Raw genomic sequence first — 15237 nt, forward strand, 5'->3', positions numbered from 1 at the left:
TTGAACTATACAATGAGGTCCCAAATGATTGACACCCTTGACAACCTCAAACCAAATCTTAGTTTCCTGATTCAGATCTGTTTGAACCAACTCTTAGTTTCCTGATTCAGATCTGTTTGAACCAACTCTTAGTTTCCTGATTCAGATCTGTTCAAACCAACTCTTCTGACTGTTATTGTCATGCCATGTATATCTAAAGTTGGCTAAAGCACACACAGATCTGGGACCAGACTAATGTATTCGTGGTTTGCCAGTTAGACTGTTTGTCTAGTTTCTGATCTGTGGTCAGCAGTGGTGGCTGGTGGCATGGAGTTCAGGCTCATAATAATGGCTGGAATAAAACACATCAAACACACAGGTACAATTCCACTCACTTCATTCCAGCCCTTATTATGAGCCGTTCATCCTCCCCTTACCAGCCTCCTCTGGTGGTCAGTAGGCACAGCATGGTTGGGGTCAATAGTGACCATGGTGTCTGTTGTCTTCGGTTGTAGGAGGCTTCCACACCCAAGACCAAGTACAGTTGTCCCAGGGTCCAGGCTTTGGGCTGCCAGGCCAGGCAATATATCTCAGGATATTTTAGCATAACTGTTGTCACACAAGTGGCTCTAACAATGTTTGTATGAGTTGATTTTGAACAACCTGCCTGCCTGAGGTGATTGGTGAGATGGAAATAGGACTCCTCCCACCCGTGACTGTATCAACCCCAGTAGGGAGGCGCTCCTATAGGAAGTTGTCAGTCTTGTTCCTGGACACTTCATTAGAAACACCATTAGATGAAAAAGATGTCTGTTTCCATCCACTCAGCTCTGCTTCTAGTACTAGTGATAACCGCAGCTCTGACTCAGCCCCTTCACAACAAACAACAAATGCAACAACAAAATGTTATTTATAAAATGCGATGTATTAATATGTTTTTTGAACACTAATTGTTTAACAAGCAGGATATCTTGGTGATGAACGGAACATAATTAATGCTGAGTGACAGTAATTGCTGTTTTATATGTTTTACAATGTGTTTATATTTTATTATGTGTTTAAAGTGAGGAATACAACATCCTTTCTTTAAAACATTTATTTGTATACTATGTCGTGAGCCTCCTCTACTTCCTGGAATCCAACGCAGCTTGGGGTCAGCGTTGGGGTCAGGGTATTTATATTGAATTGCTGCGACCACACAAGCTGGGAGTACCTGGCGTTGGCGTCGACCGAGACGTTCTCCCCTCAGCATCCACTCCAAAGTGATCCTGTAGGAAACCAGTCTGTATTGTCTAGACGAGAGACAAAACAACTACCTGTCAATGTAATATTCAACAATCAAAAGAAACATGAGGCCTTTCAACATAAAATATATCATTAGTCTCAGGGATCATGAGGCCTTTCAACATAAAATATATCATTAGTCTCAGGGATCATGAGGCCTTTCAACATAAAATATATCATTAGTCTCAGGGATCATGAGGCCTTTACAACATAAAATATATCATTAGTCTCAGGGATCATGAGGCCTTTCAACATAAAATATATCATTAGTCTCAGGGATCATGAGGCCTTTCAACATAAAATATATCATTAGTCTCAGGGATCATGAGGCCTTTCAACATAAAATATATCATTAGTCTCAGGGATCATGAGGCCTTTACAACATAAAATACAACATTAGTCTCAGGGATCATGAGGCCTTTCAACATAAAATATATCATTAGTCTCAGGAATCATGAGGCCTTTCAACATAAAATACAACATTAGTCTCAGGGATCATGAGGCCTTTACAACATAAAATACAACATTAGTCTCAGGGATCATGAGGCCTTTCAACATAAAATATATCATTAGTCTCAGGGATCATGAGGCCTTTCAACATAAAATATATCATTAGTCTCAGGGATCATGAGGCCTTTACAACATAAAATACAACATTAGTCTCAGGGATCATGAGGCCTTTCAACATAAAATATATCATTAGTCTCAGGGATCATGAGGCCTTTACAACATAAAATATATCATTAGTCTCAGGGATCATGAGGCCTTTACAACATAAAATATATCATTAGTCTCAGGGATCATGAGGCCTTTACAACATAAAATATATCATTAGTCTCAGGGATCATGAGGCCTTTACAACATAAAATACAACATTAGTCTCAGGGATCATGAGGCCTTTCAACATAAAATATATCATTAGTCTCAGGGATCATGAGGCCTTTACAACATAAAATACATCATTAGTCTCAGGGATCATGAGGCCTTTCAACATAAAATATATCATTAGTCTCAGGGATCATGAGGCCTTTACAACATAAAATATATCATTAGTCTCAGGGATCATGAGGCCTTTACAACATAAAATACAACATTAGTCTCAGGGATCATGAGGCCTTTCAACATAAAATATATCATTAGTCTCAGGGATCATGAGGCCTTTACAACATAAAATACAACATTAGTCTCAGGGATCATGAGGCCTTTCAACATAAAATACAACATTAGTCTCAGGGATCATGAGGCCTTTACAACATAAAATACAACATTAGTCTCAGGGATCATGAGGCCTTTACAACATAAAATATATCATTAGTCTCAGGAATCATGAGGCCTTTACAACATAAAATATATCATTAGTCTCAGGAATCATGAGGCCTTTACAACATAAAATATATCATTAGTCTCAGGAATCATGAGGCCTTTACAACATAAAATATATCATTAGTCTCAGGAATCATGAGGCCTTTACAACATAAAATATATCATTAGTCTCAGGAATCATGAGGCCTTTACAACATAAAATATATCATTAGTCTCAGGAATCATGAGGCCTTTACAACATAAAATATATCATTAGTCTCAGGAATCATGAGGCCTTTACAACATAAAATATATCATTAGTCTCAGGGATCATGAGGCCTTTCAACATAAAATATAACATTAGTCTCAGGAATCATGAGGCCTTTCAACATAAAATATAACATTAGTCTCAGGAATCATGAGGCCTTTCAACATAAAATATAACATTAGTCTCAGGAATCATGAGGCCTTTCAACATAAAATATAACATTAGTCTCAGGAATCATGAGGCCTTTCAACATAAAATATAACATTAGTCTCAGGAATCATGAGGCCTTTCAACATAAAATATAACATTAGTCTCAGGAATCATGAGGCCTTTCAACATAAAATATAACATTAGTCTCAGGGATAATAAGGCCTTTCAACATAAAATATAACATTAGTCTCAGGGATCATGAGGCCTTTACAACATAAAATATAACATTAGTCTCAGGGATCATGAGGCCTTTCAACATAAAATATAACATTAGTCTCAGGGATCATGAGGCCTTTACAACATAAAATATAACATTAGTCTCAGGAATCATGAGGCCTTTCAACATAAAATATAACATTAGTCTCAGGGATCATGAGGCCTTTCAACATAAAATATAACATTAGTCTCAGGAATCATGAGGCCTTTCAACATAAAATATAACATTAGTCTCAGGGATCATTAGGCCTTTACAACATAAAATATAACATTAGTCTCAGGGATCATGAGGCCTTTCAACATAAAATATAACATTAGTCTCAGGAATCATGAGGCCTTTCAACATAAAATATAACATTAGTCTCAGGAATCATGAGGCCTTTCAACATAAAATATAACATTAGTCTCAGGAATCATGAGGCCTTTCAACATAAAATATAACATTAGTCTCAGGAATCATGAGGCCTTTCAACATAAAATATAACATTAGTCTCAGGAATCATGAGGCCTTTCAACATAAAATATAACATTAGTCTCAGGAATCATGAGGCCTTTCAACATAAAATATAACATTAGTCTCAGGAATCATGAGGCCTTTCAACATAAAATATAACATTAGTCTCAGGAATCATGAGGCCTTTCAACATAAAATATAACATTAGTCTCAGGAATCATGAGGCCTTTCAACATAAAATATAACATTAGTCTCAGGAATCATGAGGCCTTTCAACATAAAATATAACATTAGTCTCAGGAATCATGAGGCCTTTCAACATAAAATATAACATTAGTCTCAGGGATCATGAGGCCTTTCAACATAAAATATAACATTAGTCTCAGGAATCATGAGGCCTTTCAACATAAAATATAACATTAGTCTCAGGAATCATGAGGCCTTTCAACATAAAATATAACATTAGTCTCAGGAATCATGAGGCCTTTCAACATAAAATATAACATTAGTCTCAGGAATCATGAGGCCTTTCAACATAAAATATAACATTAGTCTCAGGAATCATGAGGCCTTTCAACATAAAATATAACATTAGTCTCAGGAATCATGAGGCCTTTCAACATAAAATATAACATTAGTCTCAGGAATCATGAGGCCTTTCAACATAAAATATAACATTAGTCTCAGGAATCATGAGGCCTTTACAACATAAAATATATCATTAGTCTCAGGAATCATGAGGCCTTTCAACATAAAATATAACATTAGTCTCAGGAATCATGAGGCCTTTCAACATAAAATATAACATTAGTCTCAGGAATCATGAGGCCTTTCAACATAAAATATAACATTAGTCTCAGGAATCATGAGGCCTTTCAACATAAAATATAACATTAGTCTCAGGAATCATGAGGCCTTTACAACATAAAATATATCATTAGTCTCAGGGATCATGAGGCCTTTACAACATAAAATCTAACATTAGTCTCAGGGATGATTAGGCCTTTACAACATAAAATATAACATTAGTCTCAGGGATCATGAGGCCTTTACAACATAAAATCTAACATTAGTCTCAGGGATGATTAGGCCTTTACAACATAAAATATAACATTAGCCTCAGGGATCATGAGGCCTTTACAACATAAAATCTAACATTAGTCTCAGGAATCATGAGGCCTTTCAACATAAAATATAACATTAGTCTCAGGAATCATGAGGCCTTTCAACATAAAATATAACATTAGTCTCAGGAATCATGAGGCCTTTCAACATAAAATATAACATTAGTCTCAGGAATCATGAGGCCTTTACAACATAAAATATATCATTAGTCTCAGGAATCATGAGGCCTTTCAACATAAAATATAACATTAGTCTCAGGAATCATGAGGCCTTTCAACATAAAATATAACATTAGTCTCAGGAATCATGAGGCCTTTCAACATAAAATATAACATTAGTCTCAGGAATCATGAGGCCTTTCAACATAAAATATAACATTAGTCTCAGGAATCATGAGGCCTTTACAACATAAAATATATCATTAGTCTCAGGGATCATGAGGCCTTTACAACATAAAATCTAACATTAGTCTCAGGGATGATTAGGCCTTTACAACATAAAATATAACATTAGTCTCAGGGATCATGAGGCCTTTACAACATAAAATCTAACATTAGTCTCAGGGATGATTAGGCCTTTACAACATAAAATATAACATTAGTCTCAGGGATCATGAGGCCTTTACAACATAAAATCTAACATTAGTCTCAGGGATGATTAGGCCTTTACAACATAAAATATAACATTAGTCTCAGGGATCATGAGGCCTTTACAACATAAAATCTAACATTAGTCTCAGGGATCATGAGGCCTTTCAACATAAAATATAACATTAGTCTCAGGAATCATTAGGCCTTTCAACATAAAATATAACATTAGTCTCAGGAATCATGAGGCCTTTACAACATAAAATATAACATTAGTCTCAGGGATGATTAGGCCTTTACAACATAAAATATAACATTAGTCTCAGGGATCATGAGGCCTTTACAACATAAAATCTAACATTAGTCTCAGGGATCATGAGGCCTTTCAACATAAAATATAACATTAGTCTCAGGAATCATTAGGCCTTTCAACATAAAATATAACATTAGTCTCAGGGATCATGAGGCCTTTACAACATAAAATCTAACATTAGTCTCAGGGATGATTAGGCCTATTCATTTAGAAGCCATATTGATGATGGCACAAAACTATTGACAGCTCTCTTGGTCTTGTAGACTTGAAGACTGTACGGCCAACTCATTGTTGAAAGGGGGTGAGTGGTCAAGTGTGAGGCTGTTTGTCTTCCTCTTTAGTGTGTGGGTTTACAGGCTAATCAGGATACGAGTGGTGGAAAAGACAGACTGGTAATTACAAGCAGCATTTTGTTCACTACCACTATTGACTTTATACTTCTGACACTGTTTGGTAATATACAATATTGATTATTTAGACCATATTGTGAAGTGCGCAGCCAATGTTTTAGAATGTATTTAACAATGTATTTAACAATGTATTTTTAGAATGTATTTGTATATTCAAGACCAGTTTGAGACCATAAAGGGAGGCCTGCAGTGACTGAAAAGCAGTCTGGAGTTCTTCAACAGTCTGAACCAGAGAAGGAGGACATGAATATATGACTGTGTCATTTGCATATAGAAGTAACTTTGCTGGTTGCATCCCATTTCCCAAATCATTAATACAAATTGAGAACAACACAGGAGCTAAAATGGAACCCTGGGGGACATCTCTATTCATCTCAAGAAAGCTAGACTTGTAATTGTCAGTATATACACATTGTGTTCTTTCAGAAAGATAGTTCCTAAACCAATTTACTGCCCCTTCACTGAGACCAATGTTTCTGAGTCTAGCTAGCAACAATTCATGGTCAACTGAATCAAAGGCCTTTGATAAATCCACAAACAGAGCAGCACAATGTTGCTTTTTATCAAGTCCATTAATGATGTCATTTGCCACTGCCATAGCTGCAGTTGTGGTGCTGTGCCCCGATCTAAAGCCAGACTGAACCCCGCTCAGTATGTTCTTTTCAATTAAGACGTTTTTTAACTATGAGTTCACTAGGGATTCATAGACCTTGGCCAGAATAGGGAGTTGGGAGATAGGACCATAGTTATTAGCATCTGAGGGATCTCCCCACTTTAGCAGTAGGAGGACATAAGCTGATTTCCAAATGCTGGTATGGAATTGGTCAAGAGACTCAATTTGAAAATGTGAGTCACAGGTTCAGTAATAATACCAGCTGCTATCTTTAAGAGGTAGTGATCCAGGTTGTTTGGACCTGCAGACTTTTTAGTGGCTATTGACTTTAGTGCTTTATAGACCTCAGCATAAGAAACAGGCTCAAAGTTAAAATGGTTCACATGAGGGCCTATATCATAGTTGACTGTAACAGAGCTTACATTAGAGGCCTGGGCTCTACCATTATCAAAAACTGAACCAGCAGATATGAAGTGCTTGTTAAAACCCCTACAATATCAGCTTTATTCGTCAGTTCATTAGAATCCATCATTAAATGGTCAGGAAGGCCAGAGGATACATTAGAACCTGACACTGATTTTTGTTTGTTGTGTGTGTATTTGTGTGTGTGTGTGTGAGAGAGAGAGAGAGAGAGAGAGAGAGAGAGAGAGAGAGAGAGAGAGAGAGAGAGAGAGAGAGAGAGAGAGAGAGAGAGAGAGAGAGAGAGACTTTGTGTACTGTGGGATTCTTGAATCAGTTTGGCTCATTGGACAGGTCAGAGTCTATGTTTGAAGTTGTTGAGTGATTTTTGGCAATACTCTGTAGATGTATGTGTTCCAGAGTAGAGAGTGTTCCAGAGTAGAGAGTGTTCCAGAGTAGAGAGTGTTCCAGAGTAGAGAGTGTTCCAGAGTAGAGAGTGTTCCAGAGTAGAGAGAGTTCCAGAGTACAGAGTGTTCCAGAGTAGAGAGTGTTCCAGAGTAGAGAGTGTTCCAGAGTAGAAAGTGTTCCAGGGTAGAAAGTGTTCCAGAGTAGAAACTGTTCCAGAGTAGAGAGTGTTCCAGAGTAGAGAGAGTTCCAGAGTAGAGCGTGTTCCAGAGTAGAGAGTGTTCCAGAGTAGAAAGTGTTCCAGAGTAGAGAGAGTTCCAGAGTAGAGAGTGTTCCAGAGTACAGAGTGCTCCAGAGTAGAGAGTGTTCCAGAGTAGAGTGTTCCAGAGTAGAGAGTGTTCCAGAGTAGAAAGTGTTCCAGAGTAGAGAGTGTTCCAGAGTAGAAAGTGTTCCAGAGTAGAAAGTGTTCCAGAGTAGAAAGTGTTCCAGAGTAGAGAGTGTTCCAGAGTAGAAAGTGTTCCAGAGTAGAAAGTGTTCCAGAGTAGAAAGTGTTCCAGAGTAGAGAGTGTTCCAGAGTAGAGAGAGTTCCAGAGTAGAGAGAGTTCCAGAGTAGAGAGAGTTCCAGAGTAGAGAGAGTTACAGAGTGTTCCAGAGTAGAGAGTGTTCCAGAGTAGAGAGTGTTCCAGAGTAGAGAGTTCCAGAGTAGAAAGTGTTCCAGAGTAGAAAGTGTTCCAGAGTAGAAAGTGTTCCAGGGTAGAAAGTGTTCCAGAGTAGAAAGTGTTCCAGAGTAGAGAGTGTTCCAGAGTAGAGAGAGTTCCAGAGTAGAGAGTGTTCCAGAGTAGAGAGTGTTCCAGAGTAGAAAGTGTTCCAGAGTAGAGAATGTTCCAGAGTAGAGAGTGTTCCAGAGTAGAAGGTGTTCCAGAGTAGAAAGTGTTCCAGAGTAGAGGGTGTTCCAGAGTAGAGAGTGTTCCAGGGTAGAAAGTGTTCCAGAGTAGAGAGTGTTCCAGAGTAGAAAGTGTTCCAGAGTAGAGAGTGTTCCAGAGTAGAGAGTGTTCCATAGTAGAAAGTGTTCCAGAGTAGAGAGTGTTCCAGAGTAGAGAGTGTTCCAGAGTAGAGAGTGTTCCAGAGTAGAGAGTGTTCCAGAGTAGAGAGTGTTCCAGAGTAGAGAGTGTTCCAGAGTAGAGAGACACACAGTAGCAACTGTAATTGAGTACTGACAGTGTCTGCTGTGGCAGGTGGGAAGGTGCAAGTTACCTGAAAAATATCTAATCTCTTAATGTTCTAATCTCTCAATCTCAAAGTGCACCAAATTCATGCATTTAGCTGTTGAAATGCCCCGGACCCCCATACTGACTTTGGGCTAAGCCCCCAATGTCTTCAAATCCTAGAAAAGCCCCTGGACAGGCCTCACTCCAGTTACAGCTACAACCACCACCACCGACTACCACTACTGCTACCTCTGAGAGAGAGGAGCTGCTACCCCTGGAGAGAGAGAGGAGGTTCTACCCCTGGAGAGAGAGAGGAGGTTCTACCCCTGGGGAGAGAGGAGGTTCTACCCCTGGGCAGGGATGGACTGGGAATGAAAAATGGCCCTGGACTTTTTTGACTCAGACTAGCCCACCAAACCCCCCCCCCCCAGCAATACACCACCACCCACACAACCCACCCCACACTTTATGCAAACAAGATTACTGAACAATATTTATAACAATAACTTTAGTAAAATAGATGTAAAATAGAACAAGGGGAACGTGTTGCTCTTAGGAGGCGGCTGGCTAGAAGGAGCACATATTGGCACAATGGCACTGGCAGCAAGGTGGCAAGAATCTCTGGAACCATCTGACCAGTAAAATAAATAATACAGGAAGAAATTTGTTGGTGGAAAGACTAGTGACTCGGCAAGTCATAGAATAAAATTAAAATAAACATATTTCCTACCTCCTTAAATTAGTATTTTCTGCAGCAGCTCACTTCTCTCAGCAATGCCTTCTATAACCGGCTCACTGTCCAGGGCCATTAAAACATCTCACTCAGTAGCCTAGCTAGTTGTATAGCCTCGCTACTGTATATAGCCTCGCTACTGTTATTTTTCACTGTCTTTTTACTGTTGTTTTTATTTCTTTACTTACCTATTGTTCACCTAATACCTTTTTTGCACTATTGGTTAGAGCCTGTAAGTAAGCATTTCACTGTAAGGTCTACACCTGTTGTATTCGGCGCACGTGACAAATAAACTTTGATTTGATTTGAGCATAAACGCCTCCAGGTGCTGTTGAGATAGAGTGTTCCTAAGCCTACTCTTGATGAATTTCAGTGTAGAGAAGCTCCGCTCGCAAGTTACCTGGGTTACTGACAAGGTAAGTAGGAACTTGTAAGCAAGGCCCAGGATGTGGTATGCGTCAGTTAATAGGTTGTACTGACTAAGAATACAGTAGCAACACACTGGACAGTCCTTGCAAGATTAACATTGTTCACCATCTCCACCTCGTCTTCATTTCCTTCAGGTCCATGATCCTCCATAGTCCTGGTTGTGTATTCTTCAAATCCCGATTGTTTTAACCTAGTCCACTGTTCTGCCAGACTCATGAGCTCACTCTGTAAACTGGCCACCGTTGCTCTGCTGTCAAATTTGATCAAACATTTGCTTAGTTCTGGAAGGGCTGTCTGTGGAAGGCCACTGGCACTAGATGTTAGCTGACTAAAGTTTAGGGTCCAGAAGAGCCCCTCAATGTATCCTTGTGCCCTGACCCGTGCAGTAGTGGTGATGTTTTTCTGATCTTGTATGGCTGAAAGAGTGAGAAGGACATCAACATACAGACCCTCATCTGGATTTCCAAAAGCTCCAGAGACCTTCTTTAAGGCACTGTCTTTAGCCCACCAGCGTGTCTCCAATTGGAGCAAGACGTCTGTGTCTTAGGTCCTTGCTCTCCTTCTCCCAAATGTTCATCCTCTGGTAGGATTCACAGAAGAACACAGCTATGTTGTTAGTGAGAGAAAAACGTGACCCACTTGCCAAGACACTCTCTTTTGTGTCTGCCAAAGCAAGGTTCAAAATGTGGACATAGCACCACACATGCACTTGATTGGTGGACTTTGCAGAAAGCAGGGCAGAGAAGCCTTAATACTGGCCTTGCATACTGGAGGCTCCATCAGTGGAATTGTCAATGCACTTGCTGATGTCAAGCTTCATGTTTTCCAGTACTTCACTCAGTACCTGGACAAAGTATTGTCCAGTGGATGCCTCACATTTCAGCACAGCCACAAGCCTCTCATGGATGATGTTCGTCACATATCTGACTATGACAGAGCATTGATCTTGTGTTGTAATGTCCTGCGTAGCGTCAATCTGGACTGAAAACATACCAGCTTCCTGGGTTTCACATGCTATGGTGGCCTGCATTGTGTGTTGGATGGTGGTAATGACGTTATCGATGGTAGTCTTTGATAATAGAGTGATTAGAGAGCCTCTGCCCTCTCTTGACCCAGACTCATGCAGTGTTTTGCTTTTCTCTATGTAGGCAGTGAGATACTCTTTCATACACAGGTCATACTTTCCCAGCAGAATGATCATCTCTCAAAAGTTGCCATGGTCAATGCTGCTGTCATCTAGCCTATAGGCTGCTTCAGACTGCAGGCCTCTGTAGCTCAGACCCCTCTTGCCTTTAACAACATCTATAATGCGCTCTAGCACTTGCCTTCCTCTGCACACTTGCTCTCTATGAGCAGACATCTGACTGGCGATGAACAGGCTCTCAATGTTACCTGTGGAGGACCTTAGAAAGTAGGCCTCAGCATAACCTCTATGCATAAAGCTCTTCTCATGCTCTTCCACTCTGATGGATATTCCTCCAGTCTGCCGTTCCGTTCATGGAAGTGCTGCTCTCTGTGGGCTTTGCAAATGCCTTACAAATGAAGCATGGTTCTCTTCACTGTATGACAACCATTTCCTGTTGGTCCCATCTTTACAAAAGAAAACCTTCTGTACCACAGACTTTTTTTTACACTTTTGTTGGGGGCGGAAACTAAAAAACACATCTAGGTCCCCTGACTTTGGCCTCTTAAAATAATAAAACATTGGGGTGGCAGAGGCATCATGGCTCTGGCTCAATCTACATCTGTCCACTGCAGATGCACTATCCTCAACCTGGATGAGTAATTAGTATACATTAGTATATTAGTATAATATTATAACATTAAATAAAAAGTATAATGGTAATATAATAGTATAATGTTAGTATTATATTAATATATTAATTATATAATGTTAGTATATTCATATAATTTCATATAATAGTATACTATATACCACTAGTATAATATTAGTTCCAATTGGACCATACAGCAGTTTAAGAAATACACAACCAACATTTATAATTTGTGTAGGTTTTGTTCCGTCATTAAATCCTTGTGCAAGAAAAATTGTCTACATTGGTGGTTAGTCTCTAATTTCTTAATGCTAAGTACTAACTTGTCAATAATCATAACCATTCATGCATAACAATGAGTTCAACATTTCAAAAGTTTGCACATCAACCTTTTTTTAATGTCCCGCCCCATTCAGGATGTGATTGGTTGGTTCACAAAAAGTGACATTGACGAGTGCTTGTTTCAACAAAAGGCACCCGATACAGCTAAACAGCCAGCTAGCAAACCCAAACATTGCTTATCTTATCCCTATTGTCTTCTGTCTTACCGCTTCAGCTGCAAAACCTTGACTAACAGTTGAACTGGTATCGCTGGGCTCAATGGGCTGCTCTCTCTCCTCTCTCTCCTCTCTGCTGCCAGTGCCTTCAGGCTCAATGGGCTGCTCTCTCTCCTCTCTCTCCTCTCTGCTGCCAGTGCCTTCAGGCTCACTAGGCTGCTCTCTCTCCTCTCTCTCCTCTCTGCTGCCAGTGCCTTCAGGCTCACTAGGCTGCTCTCTCTCCTCTCTCTCCTCTCTACTGCCAGTACCTTCAGGCTCACTAGGCTGCTCTCTCTCCTCTCTCTCCTCTCTACTGCCAGTACCTTCAGGCTCACTAGGCTGCTCTCTCTCCTCTCTCTCCTCTCTACTGCCAGTACCTTCAGGCTCACTAGGCTGCTCTCTCTCCTCTCTCTCCTCTCTACTGCCAGTACCTTCAGGCTCACTAGGCTGCTCTCTCCTCTCTCTCCTCTCTGCTGCCAGTGCCTTCAGGCTCACTAGGCTGCTCTCTCTCCTCTCTGCTGCCAGTGCCTTCAGGCTCACTAGGCTGCTCTCTCTCCTCTCTGCTGCCAGTGCCTTCAGGCTCACTAGGCTGCTCTCTCTCCTCTCTCTCCTCTCTGCCGCCAGTGCCTTCAGGCTCACTAGGCTGCTCTCTCTCCTCTCTGCTGCCAGTGCCTTCAGGCTCACTAGGCTGCTCTCTCTCCTCTCTCTCCTCTCTGCTGCCAGTGCCTTCAGGCTCACTAGGCTGCTCTCTCTCCTCTCTCTCCTCTCTGCTGCCAGTGCCTTCAGGCTCACTAGGCTGCTCTCTCTCCTCTCTCTCCTCTCTGCTGCCAGTGCCTTCAGGCTCACTAGGCTGCTCTCTCTCCTCTCTCTCCTCTCTGCTGCCAGTGCCTTCAGGCTCACTAGGCTGCTCTCTCTCCTCTCTCCTCTCTGCTGCCAGTGCCTTCAGGCTCACTAGGCTGCTCTCTCTCCTCTCTCTCCTCTCTACTGCCAGTACCTTCAGGCTCACTAGGCTGCTCTCTCTCCTCTCTCTCCTCTCTACTGCCAGTACCTTCAGGCTCACTAGGCTGCTCTCTCTCCTCTCTCTCCTCTCTACTGCCAGTACCTTCAGGCTCACTAGGCTGCTCTCTCTCCTCTCTCTCCTCTCTACTGCCAGTACCTTCAGGCTCACTAGGCTGCTCTCTCCTCTCTCTCCTCTCTGCTGCCAGTGCCTTCAGGCTCACTAGGCTGCTCTCTCTCCTCTCTCTCCTCTCTGCTGCCAGTGCCATCAGGCTCACTAGGCTGCTCTCTCTGCTCTCTCTCCTCTCTGCTGCCAGTGCCTTCAGGCTCACTAGGCTGCTCTCTCCTCTCTCTCTCCTCTCTGCTGCCAGTGCCTTCAGGCTCACTAGGCTGCTCTCTCTGCTGCCAGTGCCATCAGGCTCACTAGGCTGCTCTCTCTCCTCTCTCTCCTCTCTGCTGCCAGGGCCTTCAGGCTCACTAGGCTGCTCTCTCTCCTCTCCTCTCTCTCCCCTCTCAGGGCCTTCAGGCTCAATGGGCTGCTCTCTCTCCTCTCTCTCCTCTCTCAGGGCCTTCAGGCTCACTAGGCTGCTCTCTCTCCTCTCTCTCCTCTCCTCTCTCTCCTCTCTCTCTCCTCTCCTCTCTCTCCTCTCTCTCCTCTCCTCTCTCTCCTCTCTCAGGGCATTCAGGCTCACTAGGCTGCTCTCTCTCCTCTCTCTCCTCTCTCCTCTCCTCTCTCTCTCCTCTCCTCTCTCTCCTCTCTCTCCTCTCTCAGGGCCTTCAGGCTCACTAGGCTGCTCTCTTTCCTCTCTCTCCTCTCCTCTCTCTCCTCTCTCAGGGCCTTCAGGCTCACTAGGCTGCTCTCTCTCCTCTCATCTCTCTCCTCTCTCTCTCCTCTCTCTCCTCTCTCAGGGCCTTCAGGCTCACTAGGCTGCTCTCTCTCCTCTCTCTCCTCTCCTCTCTCTCCTCTCTCTCTCCTCTCCTCTCTCTCCTCTCTCTCCTCTCTTCTCTCTCCTCTCTCTCCTCTCTCAGGGCCTTCAGGCTCACTAGGCTGCTCCCTCTCCTCTCTCTCTCCTCTCCTCTCTCTCCTCTCCTCTCTCTCCTCTCTCTCCTCTCTCAGGGCCTTCAGGCTCACTAGGCTGCTCTCTCTCCTCTCTCAGGGCCTTCAGGCTCACTAGGCTGCTCTCTCTCCTCTCTCTCCTCTCCTCTCTCTCTCCTCTCCTCTCTCTCCTCTCTCTCTCCTCTCTCTGCTCTCTCTCCTCTCTCAGGGCCTTCAGGCTCACTAGGCTGCTCTCTCTCCTCTCTCTCCTCTCCTCTCTCTCATCTCTCTCTCCTCTCCTCTCTCCTCTCTCTCTCTCCTCTCTCTGCTCTCTCTCCTCTCTCAGGGCCTTCAGGCTCACTAGGCTGCTCTCTCTCCTCTCTCTCCTCTCCTCTCTCTCCTCTCTCTCTCCTCTCCTCTCTCTCCTCTCTCTCTCTCCTCTCTCTCCTCTCTCAGGGCCTTCAGGCTCACTAGGCTGCTCTCTCTCCTCTCTATCCTCTCCTCTCTCCTCTCCTCTCTCTCCTCTCTCTCTCTCCTCTCTCTGCTCTCTCTCCTCTCCTCTCTCTCCCCTCTCTCTCCTCTCTCTCCTCTCCTCTCTCTCCTCTCTCTCTCCTCTCCTCTCTCTCCTCTCTCTCTCTCCTCTCTCTCCTCTCTCAGGGCCTTCAGGCTCACTAGGCTGAGATGATTGACTGGTAACAACGGCAAATTAATAATTTTTTATTTTAAAACATTTGTCTGCATCAGCCTTAAGGGACTTCAACCTTTTCTTCTCTTTTATTTAAGCGGGGGCTGGAGTTATTTATATTTTGCGTTGCATCGGCCCCAATTTCCAAACGGCCCACTGGGAAACCTCCCGGTGCTCCAGATGGCCAGTCCATCATTGGCTGTGACTTTAGCTCAGTATGTAACTTTGGGCAACAGCGGTTTAGATGGTACAATGATTCTCTACACTGTACTTG

The sequence above is a fragment of the Salvelinus fontinalis genome, chromosome 2 (assembly GCF_029448725.1).
Source record: "Salvelinus fontinalis isolate EN_2023a chromosome 2, ASM2944872v1, whole genome shotgun sequence".
Classification (NCBI taxonomy): Eukaryota; Metazoa; Chordata; class Actinopteri; order Salmoniformes; family Salmonidae; genus Salvelinus; species Salvelinus fontinalis.